Below are 23,879 nucleotides of genomic sequence, written 5' to 3'. Positions count from 1 at the left end.
AAAAAAAAAAAAAAAAGTAAAAAGTAGATTAAACTGGGTTTTAACCCCTTGAGATCAACTTGTACATACTGAGTTTTAATGTGATGATGTAGATACCAAGAAGATAATCTGTGAGGTCAAAACTCAAAATCGATAAAAAGTCTAAGGAGCAAAAAGAATTTTTTCTTGAGCCAAAAGGTCAACTTCCTTTTCCTTCAGATTCTATTTCATCGAAAGTTACCTATATGGATAATAGCTTCACATTAACCTTTAAAATCACCTTTCTTTGATGATCAAAAACTGCTTCTACATTTTTCAGCTTTTACTCTCTACCAAATGCACTACAATCAATTGGTTTTTCCTTCTACACCGTCAACACCGGCCTTCTATTTTAATTTCTTAATAAGAACTTTCTAAAATAATCAACTTAAAAAAAAAAAACTAACTTTTTTAACAGTTCATATAAGTTTGATCTTGCCTCTGTGGCATCTAATGTGCCCCTTGTAGTAACATGTTGATTTTCCTTTGGGGAATCACCATACCCACAGTTCCTCAGGCATAACTGCTCCCCATCCCTACCAAACACATTCTGATTTCCCACCAAAACTACACATACTATCCTCTTAAAGAAAAATCTTTGAAATGACTACTTACATTCAACCACTTCCAAATGTTTACCAAATTCCATGCTTTAAAAAAAGATATAACCCACAAAACAAAGGCAAATACAAGTGTGGTGATTATTAAGGTCTGGCAGTTGCAACGTATTAGTCAGACATCATAAACTCACTTTTAAAAAGTATTCTTTATAATGCTTAAATTATGCCAATCTACTTCAAATTAACATTGTGATAAGAAGCATCATACAAAGGATCCCAATACTCGTTTTTCCAAAGATATACAAATGGCCAATAAGAACGTGAAAAGATGCTCAACATCACTAATAATTAGAGAAATGTAAATCAAAACCCCAAAGAGAAAAGACTTCACACCCATTATTGTAAAATAACAAGTGTTGGTGAGAATGTGGAAAAAATTCTTGTGCACTGTTGGTGGAAATATAAAATGGTACAACCACTAGGAAAACAGTGGGGAATTTTTTTCAAAACATTAAAAATAAAATTTCCATATGATACACCAATTCCACTTCTGGATATACATCCAAAAGAACTGAAAGCAAGGACCTGATATCACTATCCCTCTGCTAGAATGGCTTTAAACATATATATTTGTTTTTGGTAAGGATACCACCAATTGGAACTCTCGTTCATTACTGGTGGAAACATAGACTGGTACTGTCACTTTGGAAAACATTTTGACAGCTTCTTATATAAAGTTAAACATACATTTACCACATGATCTAGCAATTCCTCTTCTATCCAAGAGAAATAAAACATAAGTCCATGCAAAGCCCTTACATGAACATTCATAACAGCTTTATTCATAAGAACCATTAATTGGAAACAACCCACTATCATCTGGCGAATTCCTAAACAAATTGTGATACGAACATCTATAAAACAGGAAACAATACAAATTTCAAAATATCCTTGTAAGAATAGAAGAAAATGTGAAAAATACTTGGTAAACTATAAAGCATGAAAAAGAGCATCACACTAATCAGTGCTTATAAAAGTAAGCAAAGTTGTGATAGAAAAGTAATCACAAATCATACAGTACGTAGCCTTCTGTATTTGGCTTATTGCACTTAGAATAATGCTTTTCAGACTCATCCATGTTGGTGTAAGTATCTGTATTTAATTCCTCTTTATTGATGAGTGTTAGCATATTTTAGCATATGTACATATTATACCTCAGTAAAATTGAATTTTTATACAAACCACTTATATATAGCAAAACATAGGTAATTTTCAGCAAACTTTTAAAGGCCTTCCTCTAACTTCAAAACGTATACTCTTATTTTCCTGTAGTAAAGAGCAAGCACAGAACTTAGTGTCACAAGCCTGAAATTTAAATCTAGGATTTGCCATTTATCAGCTCTCAGACGCTGAGCACTTTAAATTTATCTCAAAAACAAAGAAAACAATACAAATCTCAAAAGATCCTTGTAAGAATGAAAAGAGAAAAAAGTACTTTATACATTGCAAGGAATGATATAGACTATCCACATTAATCACTGCTTACTCAAAGCAGCAAAAGTTGTGAGAGCAGAAAAATACAAATCAACAGATCACTTATAAAATATATGCATACACATACACCTTCGTAGGCATATCCTGCAGCTTTTAAAACAAAATTTTCTGAAATCCCAGATATTCTAATGAGAGTAGGTATGAGGTAGGGCCCCAAAATTTACATTTCTAACAAATTCCCAAAGATCGCTGATGAAGTCAAACTAAAAATACACTTACAATGGCACTAATCTAAATTCTAGACTCCAGGCCAGTGCTGTTCAATACAGCAGCCACCAGCCAAATGTCGCTATTGAGCATTTGATATATGGCTAATCCAAACTGAAATGTGCTGTTACACAGGGGATTTCAAAGATTTAGTCCAAAGAAAAGGATGTAAAACATGTAAAATTAGTAATTTCAAACTGATGAAAAAATAATAAAATTTATTTCACCTGGGTTTTTTTTTTTTCTTCACTTTTTTCCTTTTATCATTGATGTAGGTACTTAAAACTTCAAAATTACACAGGTGACTGCTGTTTATTGGATAGCAGTGGCCTGTGTTCTGGGCAGAAGGGCAGCATCAGTATTACCTATGGGCTTGTTAGAGTCCAGGTGATTCCCATGTACATTTAAATTTGAGAAGCACTAGATTACCAACAGGGCAGGGGCACTTAGTGATGTCAGCATTTGGCAGTTTAGTTCAAATAAAAAGCTAATCAAGAGCAAATTGAAACTGCAGGACATTTACTTAGTCAATAAAAGTAATAGGAAAATGGATGAATCACAGCAAAGTCACCCATAAATGAGGATGTGGCACAATTCGACTAGTTAACAATTGAAGAAAAACCACAAAGATAATGGCCCAAAGGGTTCCTCAAAAGAGCATAATTAAAACTTCAAAATTACACAGGTGACTGGCATTTATTGAAAAGCATGATTTGAATACAGTGATGCTATATGATACCATCATACCTTTCACATCTTATTCATTCTACAAAATAGTGCATATTTGCAATTTTTGCAACATAAAACTAAAATTGTTATAAAAGTTTAATTTCACTTTTCTCTCCCACTATTTATTATTAAATTATAATGCCTGTTTTAGGCAAATTTATCTTAAGCTTTTTCCTAGTAACAATATTCTCAGATAAGCAAAATATTAGTACCACCGTTTAATAATTTTACACATCACCATATGCAGTTTTATTTTAGGTACGTAAAATTTTTATTACCCCTTTATTCTCAGTAATATCAACCACATAAATTTGTAAAGACCACTTTCCATTCATTTAAGAAAAGCACTCAGCAAATACTTTCTCATTAATGAAAGGAAACCCAAATGATTAACTACAAATAATATGCTTTTTTCTACAGCATTTACATGTTCACTTGTGACTGACGACTAGTATAGTAGATAAAAAAATCTAAATTACATGAGATATTGACTATATATAAAGAAGTAATATATACAGATAGCATTAAGAATCAGTGACTTAGCAATCTTTTTCAACATCTATGATTGATAAAATACAAACAGGAATCTCTCAACAAACAAATCTATCAACAAAGACTGGGACATACACAAACACACACTCTATTATGTTACACTTCGTTTAGTTAATTTATTTTTCCACAGAGAAACACCTCCAGAGGAGAAGAACTACATATGTACCCAGCCTGTCTTGCTCTTGAGGTTGCACAGCTCTGGGTCAAGTCTTCACTGCCCACTCTGGGCCCCCTATTTCCTGCTCTGAGACGTTTCTAGGAGCATTTTTTTTTAAACAAAAAGAATAAATACTGACAAAAGCCAGAAAAGGTACAGAAAGATGACCTATTCTGTAATACTCCCTCCAGTAAATTAGGTAAGGTGCATGGATATGGACAAACACATCTCCGACCCACCATTTCCTAACTTTTAAGAATGAAAGAGGCGTGACTAGGGCTAGATGCTTTTTAAGAACCTTTCACATTGTAACATTTAGTCTTTGGGTGGGAGGATCTGAACCGTGACCTGAACGACTCCTCATTCAATGCTTCTTTCTCCACATTACTTCCCCTTAGCATTCGTACACAAATGATCAATAAAATCTACTTCCATGTCATAATTACCCATAAAGCAATATAAGTGTTAACAGCCTTTACTCATAACACACACCTCACTTGGAATGACTTTAGAACTTTCATAAAGGTATGCTTTAAACATTTTGCTTTTTTAGCCTTTGCCAATGCATTTAAAACCCCTGCTGCATCCAGAAGGAAAACTAAAGGCCATTCCTATTACTCTAATGATGATCTCGTGTACATTTCCTCTCTGAGGGTCTGCAATAACAAAATAAAACACATACAGGGCAGTTGGTTGTCTTGTCTTGGAAAACAATCAACTACACTAAATTGGGAGGACAGCACGCTTTTGAAGAGGATTTTCTAAATTCAAGGACTTTGAGGAGATTCCTCCCAGAAGTTGCAGAGCAGCAAATGTTCACTCAGCAGGGACGGGCACCTCTAAAGAATGCAAGAGACGAAAGTGCCCAGTTTAAGGTCAACAGCCCCCAGGGGAGGCCTCAGGTGGGCTCCCAGGGTGGGCGGAGGTTTAAACACCCTACAGCAGTTAAGCAGTGGGCACACGCAGCAGCAGGAGGCGAGGAAGAAGGGAGGCACCAACCAGTCTGTTACTTACACAAACACACACACACACACCCCGACACCCTCCTTCCTGGGGGCGGGGCGGGCGGGCGCTGCCCTCACACAGGAAGTCAGGAAACCCGGGGGTCAGAGGAGCCACAACTTCGAGCCATTTAAACCCTCTCGCCCACGTCAGCCCTTGGACTGGCAACAGCTTTCCTTTCCCCCATTCCCCCAACCCTCCGGCGGCGCTCCCGGCCTCACCTCGAGCGCACCTTGGCGCCGACGCGCCCCCTACAAACATCTCCCCCTAATTCCGTCGCCCCCAGCGGGCACAGCCCCGAAGCGCCTTTGTGCAGCACCCACCAACGTGCCCTCTGTCCGCGGATACCCGCGCCCGCCACCTTACCAAGAGTCCGGCAGCCTCGCCGGAGGCAGCGCACTCCTCACCCAGCACGGGGGCTGCGGGACGCCGAGGCGAGCCTTGAAGGGCGCTCACACGGCGGCGGCCGCGGCCGGCCGATCCCCGCAGGCTGGTCTCGGCGGGAGGGTAAGTTCCAGGGCACGTCGAAGCGCGCCGGCGCGGGGGCGGAGTGGCGGCTCACGTGACGGGGGCGTGGTCCGGATCACGTGACGGCGGGGCGCGGCTCAAGTGACGACCCATGAGGCCGAGAGGTGAATCGGCCTCATCGGATTCGGGAGTGGGAGGGGGAAGCCGAGGGAGGCTGGTGGAAGGGCCGCGCGACGGGTGGGAACCGCCGGCCAATTGAGTGTCAGCACTTTGTAAACATGAAGCGGGGAACGCTGAGAAAACGCTCTTGGGGAAAACGAGGGAAGGGCTAACGGGAAACGGACCGAGCGCTAGGATGGCAGAAATAGAGCCCAGGGAAAGACAACGGGGCGGTGGACCCTGCGCGCTCCCGTCCTCGGCTTACTGGCCTGCTGGGAGCTGCTGCTGGCGATAGATCAGTCGTTCGCGGGCCTTGAAATCCCCTGGATGCTCGGAAAAAGTGTCACACACAACCTCAGGGTGACAAACTGGAACTCTGGAGATCCTGAGTCTATTACCTGACCCATGTGGAGCTGTCCTTTGCCGAAGCCATCAGAGTAGAGTGCTGGACCCGCCCTTCTCAGGGCTGAGGAGGCCCCTTGGGATTCGGAGCGGCAGCTCCAGGGTCAGGTGGCTTCAGAGCAGCATTGACCACTCATTCAGCATTTAGCCACCCACGGGGCCAGCTGTGTGCAGGTCCCGCGGAGGCCACAATGTCATTGCACAAAGTCATCCCAGTTTACAGCGTTTACAGTACGGCAGCACAGCATCCATAAGTCAGAGGCATTAAAGGTTTTTCATAGAGATTCTATGGCAGGAGTTCTGCTGACCAGGAAAGAGACCTGGCTTCTGCCATTATCACTCCACCCTTCGCGACTTCAGCTTTCAAAAGAGCGTGTTGACATAACTCACAGGCTCCTTCTACCTCTAAATTCAATGACTGAAAAACGTACCTGATAGACTTCAGAAATAGCTCATTCAGTAACTAAGTGTTGATTGTGGCTATTATGGTGCTGGGATAAAATTTTAATAATGGCGAAGGTTGCAGAGGAAGGGCGGGGGGCGCTAAGATACTATTCAAGAGCTATTCTCTGGGATATACTCTTTTCTGTTCTTCACTTCATACTTGAAGATGCCTTTGTGTCTGGCTTCCTTATCGCAAGCTGAACTCTCAATTGTTCTGTAAAAGCTGCAAAGAACCCAGTGGGATGTTGGCAAGACTTTAATAGCTGTTGTTTACCACTTTCTTATAAAATTAAATCTAATGCGGGGAGCTAAAGTTTTAAAATAATCTTTTAAAAATTAAATATACTTAAAATAAGCTTGAGACCATACTATCTACACCATTTCACTTGCTACCACCCTTTCCTTGGCACCGATGGTCTTTTCTGTCTTCCGCAGATTCTAACATACTGCCTTTTCCATGCCTTTGTTCAGAGTACTGAATATTGCTGCATATATGCTTCTAAAACTATTTTTTATAGAATCTTTTGCGTTCTCTTTCTAGAACCAAAACAAGGACTACAAAAAGGAAACTATGCTTTGATTGGAATGTGCTGATAACCTTATCTTACCTACTCTCCAAACCTGAATTGGGCACCCTTGGTTTCAGCAAGAGATAGAACTAAACAGTTTGCATATACTTGCTGATCTGCCTGTAACTCCACTTCCTATTTCACAACCTAATCTCAGATGATACCACAGTGCCCGTAGTATGCTGATCACTACCAACAGCAGATGGAGTCAGATAAAAAGAGCTCTCACCGAATTGTCTTGTTTTAAGGGGACTTGATGGAAGCACTGTGAAAGCATATGCAACATTGATTCTAGTTAGTTTTTAAATAACAGTGGTAGCATATGTCTGGCGCCTGTGCTCAGGATCTCAACAGTTCATTTTCATGATATTGACATTTAACTAGCTTCTTATAAAGTAGCACAGAGTTCCAAAATGTAGACTTCAAATATAAGCTCCACAAAGGAAGAGATTTGAGTTTGATCTATGTGTGTCTCTTCCAAGTGCCTAAGAGCACTTGGCATGCAGTAGTTACGTGACAAATTTCTGTTGAATGTATATTTGAGGGAAAATATACTCTGTAAATTGCTGAATAAATTTCTCTTGCTTTCTTCCTAATTCTTTAATAGGTAACCCACTTTTCATTATGTATTTCTAAATGGAAAAGCATAAAATTATATCTGGCATCCCTGCTTTGGCTAGGCTATAGAGAAACAGGAATTTGGCAGTATCTGTCAAAATTACGAATGCATATGTATGGTCAACTTCCAATTTCACTTCCAGGGATTTATCCTGCAGATATATTTCCACACATGAGAAATGATAAAGTATTTCTTGTGTTGCTGAAAAAAGCAAATGATTGGGAACAACCTAAATATCCATGAACAGGACACTAGTTAAATTATAATATATCCATACATTTAAATATGTACTATGTAGTTGTACAAAAAAAGATAAACTTCTTTATGTTTTAGTATTCAGATCTCCAAGATTATTTTTTGTTAAATGAAAAAAAGGAAAATGGTGCAGAATAATGTACGAGCATGTATATACATTAAACTAGGACAAACTGTTGAGGCATGAGAAATCAACGGATGGAAGGCATAGGAAAGACATTTTACTCTATTCGTATTTAGACTTTTCATATTCAGATCATAAGAATGATTTGTCTCTTCAAAAGTTAAACAAAAATGTTTAATTTAAAATTTTTCTGGTATCTTTATTTTATTAAAACGTTCAGGCTTCATCTATTTTATCAAATAATTTACCTGATCAGAATAAGAATACCAAGTTAGCCAGCACATATATCAGGTAAATTTTCTAAAAATTTAGTTATTTTCATTAAATTCAAGTCCAACAATATCTCGTCCTTACTGTAATAAATTAAGATCCAGGTACTACATTTGAGGCTTAGTATACATCATATCAAATGTATTTAAATTTTCAAAAGCATTTTTCTTTTAAGTAGAGCCTTAATTTTAAAAGTTTTAACATGGATCCTCTGTTTTAAATAATAAAATTAGAATTTCATGGACCATTTGTTCATCTAATTAAGGTCAAGAAAAATATACTTGAGAAAAAACACTGAAGGCATGTCTTTCTATGAGTATTTTTACACTCATCTACTTTGTAATGTCAACTGCCTCTTGTTTCCATGAGTTACACAGATCCCCTGAAAATGATTTTGTCTAATATGTTTCAGTATTTGGTTATATTTACTTGTGGCCTAATTTCCAGAAATCTCAAGTGGAATTGTAATCATAGACTACAATCGCATTCAATTTACATAACACCATCTCTTTAAGGATTTTAAGAGCTTTGTTTTCTTGTGAAATCTCACCATTTTCACTGTACAAACTTATATGACCAGTTTTTTTTACATTGTTATTAAAGATAGGTGCAGGCATAAATAATTAATACTAAAGGACAAATTGCCACTTGGAGCTTTTTTCCAATTACCTAGCTAGGGCTGCCTAATACAAGAAAATTAGTAATTGGCCTTAAATTTAAACTCTATAATCAGCCAATTAATAATTCACATATATTTTAATTGATAATTTGTTCTGCTTATATCCTTTAAATATGTATTCATTTCAGTTTTATATATAGCTCAGACTTTGAAATAGGCACTGAGGAAATGACCCTAGAATTAATAAAAACCAATAATCGATAATTCATTATTTAAGCCTATTTACACTGCATGAAAAACCTTTATATTTTTCACAATGAGGCAATAGTGCAATGTTTCAATATGAAAAAGGTAAAATAGAAATAATATGTCTTGATGTAAAAATAAATATACTTCCTTAATTTTAGAAATAAAGCAAGGTTATCTCTTTTCACTAGTTCAACATTTTCTTAGCGGTTCTAGCAGGTATCTGGCAATAAGTAAATATGCAGATAAAACTTCATGTAAATTTATGTAATTTTGTACTACAAATAAAACATCCAAACAAATAAATTATTAAAATCACATTACTAATATACCATGATCGATATATCATGGTGAGTGGGAGAATTAAATGAGAGAAAAGCAAACCTGGCATTTGGTAGATGATCAGTAAATAATGAAGTTTTGTGGGGTTTTTTCAATTCTTGGTAAAAGAGTAATTTGTTATAGACCTTTACAGATTTAGGCAGGTAGGAGATGAAAATATGCCTCTTTCTTAGTTCATATTCTAGAAGCTGATGTTGAGGCAAGGAGTAAAGTGCAAGAAGTTTATTTGAGAGGCGATGGAAGCACCAGTAATGGAAGTGAGGAAATGAGATAAGGGAAAGTATTGTTAGATGATGTTTACTCAATTCGCTGTGGGCAGTTGGAGGTTAATCCCCCTAGAGTAATTCTGAGAGCAAAGAAAGCATAACCTCTCTTCTATTTTCAAACAAAATTGAGCAGCCCTCAGCTCAAATACAAACTTGACTTTGTGGGATTTTCAAAATATATATGTACAGGATGGATCTGTCCATCATAATCATATTTTCCTGAAGATAGTGGATGAGTTCTCCAGCTTCACAGTAGCAGGGGCCTATAAGACTTTTAGTTGAGCATGTGAAATTTACATTGTTTGCAGTGTATGTACTTCTGACTCACCCTTATAATTGTGTATAATAATAGCTTGAGGAAGAAATCCTGAAATTTTTCTCTGTTCCATACTTAGGAAGAAACTTTTGTGTGTGTGTGGTTATAATTATGTTAAAAATATTAGAATAGTCAATGTGCATTGTCATCTTTATTGCTACATATCCTATAACTTTATCATTTCCCAGTAGCAATCCAAATGTGATAATATAACTAGAAAACTATAAGTCAGTTCAACTACAAATCAGTAGTTGAATAGAGACTATTCAAATAACTGAGAACCAAGTAACAAGAAAAAAAAAAAAAAGCAGGGGGAGTTGGTGCTCAGATGGCACAGAGTTCATGCACAAAACTTTTACTGGATCCAAAATTCTAATGCGTTCAGTAGACTAGTTATTCTCCATTTGCCTGACCACATCCCCAGGTACAATTCTCCACCCTTCCCTGTCATACTTCCTGCCTTGGATGCCAGAAGACGGGGTGGGAAGAGAAAAGTCGGGTTATTCATTCCTCACTCCCTGCCTTGGTAAGGTTCTATTGGAAAGGTAGCAGCTCACCTCCACAAACCCATTTCCCTTTAACAACTCTTCTTTTAGGGTCCTTGCTCTCTCCAGGCCCTGGAACACTGGTCTTTCCCCATCCATTTGGAGGCCCGGGGCCCTGGCCGTACTCATCTCTGAGTGCCCACCGCCCCCTTATTGGTTCCCTCATCCCTGCCCACACCCCCATCATTAAATTTATTTTCATTAAATTCATTTAAGTGGACCATTTCCTGATAAGACCTTGGCTGGTACATGCAGTTAACTGTTTTTCTCACCAGGAGCTATTTAGAATATAACAGGCCTTTGATTATGCCACTGAAATTAGAAAGATTCCAAAGAACACCTCAGCAAAAGAATAATACCAACATCCTGAGGGTAAGTAAAACAAAAGAAGAAAAACACTATATAAAAAGCAGCAGCAAATGCTTGAGCCCGGTTTTGAAAACATTTAGTAAAGGCATTTCACATGTAAAACTAGCTATTAACACAGGATGCTGGCTAATACTTAAAGTATTCAGATTTGTTTTTCTCAAATTTTAGTTTCTATAACTTTAAGAAAATTGATTAAACTCTTCATTGTTATTTCTACTTTGATATTCATTTTAATTCCTAAAAATATAATAAACAACATCATTTGTCGATCATCATCCAGTAGAAGGAATAAATTTTAAGTAAACAAATGAGTTTTATCTTAATATGGCAATCTATCTAGTTAAGAAAAGGACAGTACCAGTTCTTTAGATCAACTTTGCATTGTTATTGGAGAACTTCAAAAATTAAAATTATTGAGGTTTTGGAATGGGAAAAAATTCAACTTACAGGGAGTGCTGTACTACAGCTGTTGATATTATCATGATAGCATTTAGGTAGTTGTCATGGCAACCATAATGTAATCCTTCATTAGTGTCTTGGAACACCCAGGCACTCCAGGAAGCAAAGAGGATGATTCAGCAGGCGGCATGCTCCTGTCTTCTGAGTCAAGAAAATACCAGTGCTTTCACTCAGCATTTTAGAGGCATCATTATATGAAATACAAAATACAGCCACTGTGTGATCTGTGAAAGTTTCCACAAGAGCAAGGTGTTGTCTTCATTAAATATTCCTGTAAAGTCTATTTTTATTGATTTTGACACGAATTTTCACTTTGTGCTATTGCACAGCCTTTATTTTTCTTTGTTTTGTATTTTAAGCAATTTACAAATATTCTTAACTTTTGGGTGCAAGGTCAATGAGAGAGTAAAACTGTCTTTCTGCTGCTTTACCGGTTTTGTTGAAAGCAAGAGAAGAGATTGAAATCAGTGGCTAAAACAAGGTAGTTTTTGTCTTTATTCCCTGGTATAACATCACAAAGAATCTAAAATTCAAGAGTGCTGAATTCAAACCCAGAGCTGTGGTTAAGCACCTCTGCTTTGCATATTTTGTAAAATCTGTGAAATCAGAGTGAACCGTCTAATGAATCTGAAACAAGGAGTATCCACAGTATGCTAAGTTCAAAAATTTATTTTAATAAAAGAAATAAAAGTAGGCAAATAATACAGCTACTTTGAAAATGCACGAGAAAAATGCTTGCTATGTGGAACTTTCTCACCATTTTTTTCTGTTTGATTAACTCTTTCGTACTAGTATGTGTGTGTGTGTGTGTGTGTGCGCGCACACACACACACAAATGAAAGAGGAGAGAATTTTGCATATCGAAATATATACTAAATTCTATGTAGGCTGGGGAAAATATATGCAAGAAAGCAAAAGTTCTTTAATAGTTTTATAAAATGGAGGGAAAGAGAAAAATTCTCTCCCTTTGATTTGACAAAGTTAGTCTCAGCTCTCCACCTGAGCGTGCAAGCCTCGCTATCACCACTTACGATTACATGTTTGAACTCTTGACCATTTGAAGGTATCTACTGATACAATTTCCCATAGCTTCACAAATAAATAAACTTGCTCTCTGTTTTCTCTGTTTTGATGAAGATTCTCTGATGTACTGACATTCAATTTCCACATTGCAATCCAATATTTCTGTAGAGAGTTCATACACTTTCGCTTAGCTGAGAAGAAGGACGTATTCTCTAAAATCACAAAGATTCCAGAAGCCTTCTTTCTTAGTGGCTAACAGATTTATTTATTTTCATATTAATCAATCTGTTGTAACGAGACTGCCAACTCTCTGTCAAACTGGTTCCACTTCATTTTGGTGACCTTCGTTCTCCTGTATGTTTGCAGTACTACATGGCCTGATAGAGAATGGCATTGTGTTGCAAATGGTATTGTCTAAAAAAAGACTTCAGTTTGATTAAAACCTGCTCTTTGATGCTTAATTATTAAACTTTTATATATAATGTTTTACATATAAGTTCACATTCTGTTACAAAACTTTATATACACATTTCGGCCTATGTAACATAATTATTTTTACCGTGAACAAAATTTTAACTCAGAGGATAAAAGGGGCATTGGAAACAGTTTCTGTTAAAGAAGATAAGGAAATAAAGTGGAATTCTTTACCTGATGGTGCCTGGTGACTTTCTACCCACTGCATGTGGGGAGGGAGGCGGCAGCATGATTTCTTGAGAGAATTCGGGACTCCCAGATCAGAAATCTCGCTCTGTCATTAATTGGCAGTATCATCTTGTACAAGTGTCATCTTAGATGATACCTCTCATAGCCTCGGTTTCTTCCTCTGTCAAATGAGAGAGTTGGCTTGGATGATTCTAAGACCTTTTTCATTCTCAATATTCCTTGATTTTCTTTGTGACTTCTGGATAGATATTTGACAAAGTAAGTCATTTTTTGATTTTGACTTATATTTTACAATAACATTTACTGCGATATAATAATACTTAACACTCTTCCTTTCAACCTCAAAGTATTTTTTTTATAATATAATCTTTTAAATATCCCTTATATAAGAGGAGGAATTGGTATAGGGAGGAAGCATGAAAATTGGATATTAAACCAAGCTGTTTACAGAGCCTGCAATTTGCTGTCAGACCATAGGAACCTACAGAACAAAGGAAGATTCCTGCGAGGATTATTAACAAACCATTTACTCAAATGCGAAGGAAAAACAGTCTTTAAATTGTACCGTACACAAATTAAACTGGACCATTCATTCCCCAAGGCCAAAACCATGAGGAATCTATGGAACAAAGCCCAAGATTGCTAGCAATCTTTCACACTGTATACTCATACCATCAAAGGAAAATAGGTAAACAAAGCCTTTGAACTGTACAAGTATAAAATAAATTCCTTGAACCTCCAGGGTCTCTCTCCCTGTCTCTCTCCCTGTCTTTTTTCTCTGTCTCTCTGCCCCTTTCAGTCCTTCTCAGCTCTTTCATTCTTTGTCTCTGAGAAGAGATCACACTCTGTGGAGCATTATAAATGTTCCTTTTGTTTCTAACCTTGGCCTGCGCGCTCGCATTCTATCCCGCCCACGATCAAGAACCCTCACCAAAACTCTCTCAGTGCAGGACTTGAATCCCCACTTGGGGAGATTTGCCCTGTCCTGCATCAGAACTATTGTTATCCCCATTTTTCAAATAGAGAAATACGTTATATATTATTTGACCAAATGGAACAAAGGTAGAGAATTATTATTAGCCATTGATTCCTACTTACTGGTCTTACTTAAGCCCTGCCATTGCCAATAAGAGGCAAGTTATTTGAGCCTGAGTCTGAATAGTTGTCAGCTCAGAGTGAAGACAGTTTGACTCATGTACCTTTACTTCAAAGCCAGGGAGTCTGTTTTTAAGCCCCCTTCTGATACTTGCTCTAGTTATATCCATAAGTAAAATTATACACGAAGTGCCAGTCTTTCAGGACGTGGCTACAGAATAAAGAATGACATTCCAAGTTAAATTAAAATAAATTAAGTGACGTGTAATTAAATCGTTTGAAAAGATGACCCTGGAATGGCAACTTTTTGCGGAAGCGCCATGGCTGCACAGTGACTCATGCTGAGACGTATTCCTGGTATTATTACATATATGTGTTGTTTGAAAAGTGGTCAAAAAGTACTGAATGTAGTATTAAAATGAGTAGTGGGTTAAGTAAAGGAACAGTGTGCTAATTTTACCATGGTAACGTGAACGTTTATTTCACTTGGTACAGCAGAGAGAAATATATCGTTTATCTTTCCTACTCTTCCTGGTTGCCCCTTCAAGTTGCTGTTCAAATGCTCTCTGGAGTGACCTAACAGGGACGAATTGCATACAGAAGACCTTTCTCTGAGCTGTGCTTGTTAGTCCTCTTAGTAAATAGGGGTAACAAAGATCCCAAAAGATGAACAAAGAACATAAAAGTAAACAATTTACAAAAGAGGAAATTCAGCTATTTAACAAACAATGGAAAAGTAATCAAAGATATGCAAATTAATTTAACAAAGTGTTAAGTTGTTTGTTTTTATGTTAACACTCAGCAATGGCCCCAATGTGAAAGCCACTTTCTTGCAAATTGCTTGTGGCACTGAAAACCAATTCAGCTCTGTTAAAAAGAAAACTGGAAGTGATGCAAATCAAAATTAAAGAATTAAAATATTTTATGCTTTTTGAACTAGTAATTTCAACCTTTGGAATTCTTTCTAAGAAAGTCTAAATATGAAAAATATTTTGTATCCAGCAACATTTTCATCACAGGAATATTTTAATATCAAAAAGGAAAAACTAAATAAATGTCCAACATACAGCTAAAGTATAGTTCAAAACATTAGTCATTTTTTAAAACTGTTTCTAATCATTTTAAATACATATGTTATCATGTAATGTGAGAAATCAGGCCACAAAAATGGTGAAACAACCATGAAAACAGATTTTTGAAGATGAAAAAAACTTATTTCTAGGGAAAAAAAACATAAGAAATTACACTAAAATGTTAATAGTAGTTGTCTTCAGATTGGTAACTCTTTAATTTTCTATATTTTCAATACTTTTATATTGACCACTTGAGACTTTTATAATAAAGACAAATATGTAAAAAAAAAAAAAAGCTTAACATTTTTCATTATAGCTTCTTTAAAAAAATACTATCTAAAGGAAAAACCGAATTCCCTGAATTTTGTGTTTCATCACTGTTATCTTTGCCTTTCTGTTTTATATATCTTCTTTACCAATACTGAATAGATAATCAATCTATTTATCAAGGCAAAAGGAAATGCTCTTAACAGCTTCCTTAGAAGTATTGTATGACTAGGCCCATTTACTATGGGCATATAATATTATATGGGAATTTTGTGTGAATATGCCCTACTACAAAATAATTCTTTCCAGTTTACCTTAACTGTTATTTAAAATTCAAATCTCTATATGACAAGCTAGAAGTTCTTTTTCTAAGTTTAATTGAGTGACTATATTGTTATTCTTCAAGAAAAAAAAAAAGGAAAATGGCAAAAACAATGATAAAAGTTGGTACTGTTTAGTCTTCAACAAGAACAGCCTGGCTTTCATCAGAGGACTACCTCATACTTAAATGAAGGAATCAGAAGAGGAAAAAATGACAGATATTCAGTGGGAGGAAAGTTTTTTCACATAAAACCTGTCAAGGAATAGAATTGTACAGTAATTTTGGACTATAGCACACTGTGAATTATTTGCATGGGATAGTATGACATTGGATTGGCTTTGTATACTACCGCCTAAAACCAAAACCAGGTAGGTACGCTCAAACAGGTTTTGAAAGACCAGCAAAGAAGTGTCAGCAGGATTCCTCTTCAAATCATGCTGGAGGAAGAGACATGGCCTCCAGCTTCGGTCAGCAGTTCCTACTGGTTTCTTTCCCCCTCCTTTTTCTTAAAATACTCCGAATTTGTGACTTCTGTTAGGAACATACAATATCTCTTTGATGCTGAATTTGATTAATTCTACTTGAATATCAACAACTTCTCCACTCTATCAGCTGTTCTTTAGTATGTGATTTAAAAACAAAAAAAAATGTCACATATGGTACAACTTGTTTTATTCTTAAATTTTACACTAATAAAGATGGATTTTTGATACCTTTTATGATGGCTGTTGTTAGGTGCCAACGTGCCAGATTCAGCAATCCATTATTAATCCTCTGTTCCTGGGACTCATCATTTTTCCCGCATTACCACTTGAGAGGTCACAGCCCTCTGAATGCTCACGCCCTGTGTGCATTCCATTCATCCTGCTCACCCATTATGGATTATTGCCATCTGGTGGAAAAACAGGGTTGACTACCAGATGGTAGTTTTGCAATTTCCGGAAGTAAAGTGAAATAGCTTTCATCAGGGGAAAAATGCATTTTTTTTCCTCTCATGCATATTCTGGAGTTCTAAAATAACAAGCATTTTTCTATTACATTTCACTTGGGGGAATGTACAAGTCCAGTTGCTGAATAGATGAAAGAGTTGACTTTCCATAATGATCACACAAGAATAGTGCTTGTGAAAAAGTTGGGCCACGTTCTCAAGTAACCCTGTAACTATAAAACAAAAACAACAAAACAAAACAGAGCCAAAACATCTCAATTGCTTTTCCTTTCACCAAGGAGAAATGCAGTATTAGATATTTTCCATTTCTAAGTTCTGTAATGGCACACTTGAGTCATTGAGCAATTTTCAGGTATATTCTTAAAACGAGATTTATTCATATTTAAAATTTAGTACGGTCTTCAAAGTGACAGGATGATTATAATTCCAAAATAATGAGGCATTTCTCTTTCTCAAGTTGTCATAAAATTTACTAACACTATTACAATTTTTAAAAAAATCTAAATTAAGCAAGATAACAGGCTTGAGTTCCTCAAAACTACCAACGTTATAAAAGACAAAAATGGCAGTAAGGGGAGCAATTGAGATCTTGTTCCCCAGCATATGTCATTGATTTAGCTCAGAAAAACCCTTATCAAAATTCTCTACAGGTTTGGATGTTTCTTATGTCAACATTTACTTGGTGTAGTCAGTAGGATTCCCAAGAAGCCCCCAGGACCATCCTGTGGCCCCAGACCTGGTGCCAGGTACAAGCAAAGGCCTATTGTGCCCAATTTGTACCCCATTTCCCATAGGGTGAACTTTGATGAGTTTCCCTTGAAATTCTGGGCCTCTTTGCTTCAAGTAGCAGGCTATGACTTTATTTGAGCTCTTCTTAGAAAATCCTCAAGATGATTAAGGGATGGGGAGGTGGTGGTGGGGGGAAAGGTTGCTGCTTTTAATGTTTGCTTTTTAGTTGGATTGCTTACTGAAAGTCTGAACAAAATTTTTGCTGGTTAAATGAGAGCCTGAACTCTTTTTAGCTCCAAAAGAGAAAGGACACTTGCTTCCTCAACCCGAATAGCCAACGGGGTGACGACAGTTGTTCAAATCCCGGAATCTAGAGTAGGGAAGATGGGTGCTTCAGAAGTGTCCAGTGCAGTAGCACAGCAGATCTCAGAGAAGCCGATGAGGGTACCAGGGAGAATGGCAGGGTGCCCTGGAAGAGGGGCCAAGAGAGGGGTCTGTGCCTAGGAAAGCATCATAGTTTGAGTGGTTTCCGATAAGCTATTGCTGACCCTTGTTCAGGTATTCTTAGGTTACTAAGAATATTTGTGGGGTTGTCTGAGGATAAATTTCTTCTAGGGCATAAAGCAGCCCTACATGCAAGGAACCCCAACCCCCAGGCTGCAGACCGGTACCTATCCGTGGACTGTTAGGAACCAGGCCACATAGTAGGAGGTGAGTGGCAGGCAAGCGAGCAAAACTCCATCTGTGTTTGCAACCACTCCCCAGCACTAGCATCACTGCCTCAGCTCCACCTCAGATCATCAGGCATTAGATTCTTGTAAGAGCATGGGTCCCTGGTGCCAAAGTTAGAGACTGCTGCAAGAATATCCACCACATTTGGCTCATCTGGAAACATGTATATAGGGCTAGTTTTCCCTAGAAGTTTGTTTAAACTCTACAGATCTCAAAATTAACAACAAGGCCCACCACAGTCAGCCTCCCATTTGTAACTAAGATAGCCAAGATGAGGGAGGATACTTTGATACTTATAAATCTTATTGTGTGCAACATTAGAAAAGACCAGCTATGGAATTAGGCAAAATGAATGAGAAACATATTTAATTGGTCTCTCGAAGGTTGAAAAAGAAGATTTATATAAATAGATCAACCTATAATGCTGTTTAGGGGTCAACCCAATTCTTTGAGGTATTAAAAATGGCTGTCCTTATTTTAAAAGGAGAAAGATCATTTAGAACTTGATCTGTAAAAGATGGATATAAATTGTAAATACCTCTAAAACAAAAATCAGATCCTTTTGTCTGTCTGTGTATGTCTATATACATATGTAAGTGTGAGATGATTTTCTACCTTTGGATGGTATTGTTAAAATTGAAGGCAAATGCTTATAAGAATTGGGTATTCTAAAATTCTCAGACTTATAGAAACTAACAAAAATGCTTTTCAGGTTTACATGATCTAAGATTAATCCTTAGTGAATAAAAGATAGCTTCAGTTTGTTGCTTTAAGTAAAACAAACAGACATGTCTTTATTTTGCCTGGGTTTTACAAAATTAAGTTTATGTTGATAATTGACTTTTATGTCTATAAAAAATGTTTCTAGAAGTTACAAAATGTCCAAGCTAAAGAACTGATTACATCTTAGTTTTTATTAGACATTGAGGTTTTAAGTGTTAAACATCTCAAACTAAGCAAGAAAACTGATGGGGTATATTGTATGAGTGAGTAAACAATGGTTGTAAATAATGAATAGTCAAGACTGTCAGAAATTCAAGATGGCTACTTGGTTCTTTCCCATTCCCTGACTCCCCATTTTTAATTTTTTGCATTCTCTCATGCACCATATTGCATTTAAGGTGGACTTAGGTAAAGGAATTTATGAGCTGACATTATTGAAGCGATCTTGCACTACTGCCAAGGTTCGATAGATTCAAGAAAATGCCAAGTTGTTAACCTCTTCTTTTTACAGCAAGCTCCCAGGAGACAAAGACTTTAGATATTGGTTTTTTGGAAAGGACATCAAATAAAAGACACTCTCAAACCTCATGGGAAGGTTTCTTATCAGGCACCTAACTGCTAATGGACATCAACCTCTATCTATAGATATCAAAGACTCCTTGAGGATGAGAAGCCACTGACATCAGAGGTAAACAGCTATCTTAAGACATTGACAAAGCTTGTCTATTATGGATTGATATTGAACTCAGAAGCCATTTTGTTTGATTTTTTTTACCTGTCTGTTAATGATATTAGTCATAATAGTAGTTATGCTTGTTCTTTAAGTTTTTTTTTCATCCAACTGTTTATAATGACTGAAGATGTATAACTGTTAATAATATATAAATATTATACTAGATGCCAAATACAGAAAAATGAGACAGAAGGCAAAACTCAGCTCATGATATAGTTCACAGGATAGAAATAATCCAGATCATTTTTTTGCAGTGAAGGCCATAAGATCTGATTGCCTTCCATTTATCTGCCCTTCCAGTTTTGGGAAATTTTGCCCTCAACTCAGATCCCATGCTTTTGGTATTGCCCCACCCCAAATGGCAAGACAATGTTGATACTGAGACTTCCTAGGAATGAGACTTCTTAGTGCTGTGAGACCACACTATCTGACCAAAAAGTTTATTATCAATCCATCCTTTGAACTGATTTATGACCAAAAGGGGAAACTGTGGATGGAAAAAAAAGGGGAGGGGGAGCTCTATGAAAAGTAAACTCATGGGGTAATCTGATCATAAATTTTTAACTGGGCAATCATGGTGGTTAGTCATGCTCCAGGCATATAACTTTTTAGTAAAAAAGTTTATTTCTTTTTAAGCAAGCCCCGTCCATTGTTTTGTGCATCTAGGTTAATACATTTTTGAAATAAGCTGTAACCACCCCCAAGAAAGCATATTTTGTTAACCATCTTGTAGTCCAGTCCCCACCTTGCTCTTGCCCACCTCCATGTAATCTTCCTTAAGTTCCCTCCTTAATTTCAAATGCATAAAAGAAACTGCAAAACTGTTATTATCCCCATTATTTGAGATCATGCTCCCTGGCATATATTATTAGTTTGTCTCAAACAAACTCTTATAAAAATTCTCAAAAAAAAAAAATAATAATAATAATGATGGCAGGGATTTTTCATATAAAAAAAAAGATTATCAGGACATAATCACCAAATCAGTGAGTGATTCTTGAGTGGATTGTGATTCCAAAAAAGAAAAAAAGGATAATTAGAGGAATTTGAATATGAGCTATATATTAACTAATATTATTGTATTAGTATTGAATTTCTTAGGTAGGATAATGCTACTGGGGTTATGTAAGAGAATTTTTTTTCTTGTAAGACATAAGATAAATATTTAGGTATGAAATTTACTTTTAATTGGTTGAAAAATATATAGAGAGATAAAGCATATGTAGCAAAATATTAGTAATTTGTGAATCTGGATGAAGGGCTTATGGAGTTTCATTTTTCATTTTTTCGAATTTTCTATAGGCTTCACACTTAAAAAAATAAAAAGTTGGAAGAAAAACACAAACTGAAGAGAATAAAAACCTTTTTAAAAATATTATAGGGAAGAATGCTTCTTTGTTAGCACTAATACAAAATATCACTGATCAACAGTGGCTGAGGGACTGAGTGTATTACTCTAATTGTAAGCCTATTTGTCTTATTGCTAGATGTCAGACTATGAGTAAGATCATTTAGTAGAATCAAAAGTTATCAAGTAGCTTCTACTTCTAGCCATAATGGAACATAAATTGGATTTACCATCTTATCTTAACTAAGAAATTGGATAAAATAGTTGAGACACTAGTTCATAGACATTAGATAATAGCAAGCTCAGGATATTGTTCCTTAAGAGAAGGAAAACAAATGAGGAGAGCCCTATTGTTGTCCCAGCTTGCTGTCTACAGCTTCCAGGCTCAAGGAGGGGGAAACAAAAACAGAGCTCAGTGGGTTCTCTGAGTTGAGGAAACAGATGAAAATGATAGAATTGAGGTGAAGGGGGTAGAATTTAATTTGCTTGGTGGAGCACTATACAGAAGGAGTGCTTCGGATTGCTTCAGAAGGTTCCCCTGAGATTTTCAGCTGAGAATTGATTAGCACATACCTGTGAGTAAACTACTAGAATCTAGAGAAAGTGCCACCAGAAGGGAGGAGGTAGAACAGTCCTTAGAGATCAAACAGGGCTTGGAAGAGTTTGCGTTCCCATCAGAGAGAATGAAAACCTCATAACTATTAGACATCAAATAGAGTATTCAGAAGGATATTGCCTCAGGAGAGGGGTCAAATTAACTGTAGACTAAAGGCTGTTTTGATTCCACCTCAGAAAGTATAATAGTGAGACTTGAAAGAATCAAATGGCTTCCAAGTTACTTAATTGTATCCAGGACAAAGCACAAAAGATATTTATAGGAAAAAAATCCAGCATCCAACAATGGAAAATTCACAAAATCTGACATCTAAAAACTATAGCATAAACAGAAACAGGAAAATACAACACAAAGTGAGAAGAAAAATCAATAGAAACAGACCTACGTATGCAGCATATGATAGAATGGTAGATGAGGACATTAAAACAGTTATAAATATAATCTATGTGTTAAAGAAGCACAACAAAGAGATACATAATATATGGAATTCACATTGAACTTTTGGAAAATACAAAAATTACATTGTATGGGTTTAATAGTGGATCAGACACCACAGAAGAAAAGATTAGTGAATTTGAAGACACAACAGTAAAAGCTGTCCAATGAAACACAAAGGGAAGAAAGATTGAAGATAAAAATGAACACAGTTCAGTGAGCTGGGTGGCAATATCAAGCAACCTAATATATATGTTATTAGAGTCCCAGAAGTAGAGGAATGTGGGATATGAAGATAGAAGCAGAGACTATAGAATAACCAAAAAATTTCCATATTTGATGAAAATAATACACTCACAAGATTTTTGCAGCTCAGTAGACCCCAGACCATGAAACATAATGAAATTTGAAGTCTTTTAAACCAAATTATTTAAAACTAGTGATAAAGAGAAAAAAATCTTAAAAGCAGTAAAAGAAAAAGGACATATTAAGTACACAAACATCTCATTGGAAACAATGCAAACCAGAAAAGAGTAAAAGAATAGCTTTAAAGTAATGAAGGGTAAAAAAACAAACAAACAAACAAACAACAACAAAAAACAGCCAACCTAGAATTTCTTACTTAGTAAAAATATTTTTCACAACAAAAGGTAAAATAAAGACATTTTGAGACCGATAATGCTGAAAGAATTTATCACCAGCTAATCAACATCTCAAGAAATGTGAAGGTCTTTTAGCCAGAGAAAAGTGAAACCAAATGGAAATCTGGATGTACACAAAGGAATGAAGACCATAGTAAATGGTAAATAAATGTTTTAATTTTTCTTGTTTATATGTTTTACTCTTTAAAGAAAAAAAATAATAAGAATTTGAGGGTTTATAATATACTTACATATTTAATGAATAACCACAGTTGTGGAAAGATTGAGAAAAAAGATGAAGATAAATTGCTGTAAGATTCTTAAATTCATGGGAATTTTTTTTTTAAATTGTTCCTTTAATTCATGTGAAATTCTATTTGAATGTAGATATGTTAAATATGTAAATTTAAGCCATAATAGAAAACACTAAAAGTACCAAACAAAATGTTATGCCAATAACCAATGAGGGAAGTAATAGTGGAATAAAGCAATAATGAAATAATAAAATGCTCAATTAATTAAAAAAGTGGAGAAGGGGAACCAAGAACAGATGAGTTAAATTGGAAACAAAAATGCAAAAGTAACTAAATCCAAAATATTTTTTAAATTTCATTAAATGTAAGTTTTCTACACACCCAAAATAAAAGACAGAGTTTTTAATATGAAAGCTTTATATACACTTTAAATATAAAGCTACAAATAGATTAAAAGTACAAAGATTGGGGAAATAGTATTAACATTAATCAAAAGAAATCTGGAGTATCTATGTTAATGTCAGACAAAGTAGATTACAGAGCCATAGAAGGTCATTTCATAATGATAAATTAATCAAAAGGGCACAAAACCCTAAATGTGATGTAATATCAGAACTTCAAAATGTATGTAGCAACAAACTGATAGACTACCAGAAGAAATAAATAAATTTACAAATATAGTCCAACATCTATAACCAACAGTCATCTCTCACTAATTGATAGAACAAGTAAAGAGAATATCAGTAAAGATATAGTATAATTAAACAACACTTTCAACAAACTTAATCTAAGTCATAAAACAGTACACCAAACAATGGTAGAAAATATATGCTTTAAAAAAACAGGAACCATTTCTCAAGAGCGACTATATCATAAACAATAAAACAAATCTCAATGAATTTAAAAGAATTCACACTAGGAGTTCCTGGCAAGATGGCAGACTAGATAAACACTATGCTCCTCTCCCTTTATGACCACATCAAAATTACAGCTAAACTACAGAACAACTATAATTGAGAATTACC

The 23,879-nt window shown here is 36.1% G+C and overlaps 1 protein-coding gene across 5 annotated transcripts in view; it reads right to left on the bottom strand.

Annotated features, from left to right (window-relative positions):
- ARHGAP12 (Rho GTPase activating protein 12) overlaps positions 1 to 5,346 on the bottom strand; it is a 112,274-nt gene extending 106,928 nt beyond the window's left edge. For 2 of the 5 annotated variants that reach the window (XM_016160119.2, XM_016160122.2), the window contains exon 1: positions 5,146 to 5,283. The gene's annotated coding sequence lies outside the window, so the exon portion shown is untranslated. Of the gene's footprint in view, positions 1 to 5,145 lie in introns of all 5 variants that reach the window. The other 3 variants (XM_016160117.2, XM_016160118.2, XM_016160120.2) reach the window with 3 other exon arrangements.
- Between the last annotated feature and the right edge of the window lie 18,533 nt (positions 5,347 to 23,879).

The sequence above is a fragment of the Rousettus aegyptiacus genome, unplaced genomic scaffold (assembly GCF_014176215.1).
Source record: "Rousettus aegyptiacus isolate mRouAeg1 unplaced genomic scaffold, mRouAeg1.p scaffold_m13_p_10, whole genome shotgun sequence".
Lineage (NCBI taxonomy): Eukaryota > Metazoa > Chordata > Mammalia > Chiroptera > Pteropodidae > Rousettus > Rousettus aegyptiacus.
Note: the sequence above shows the minus strand (reverse complement) of the source record. Positions and strands in the feature narration are given on the sequence as shown.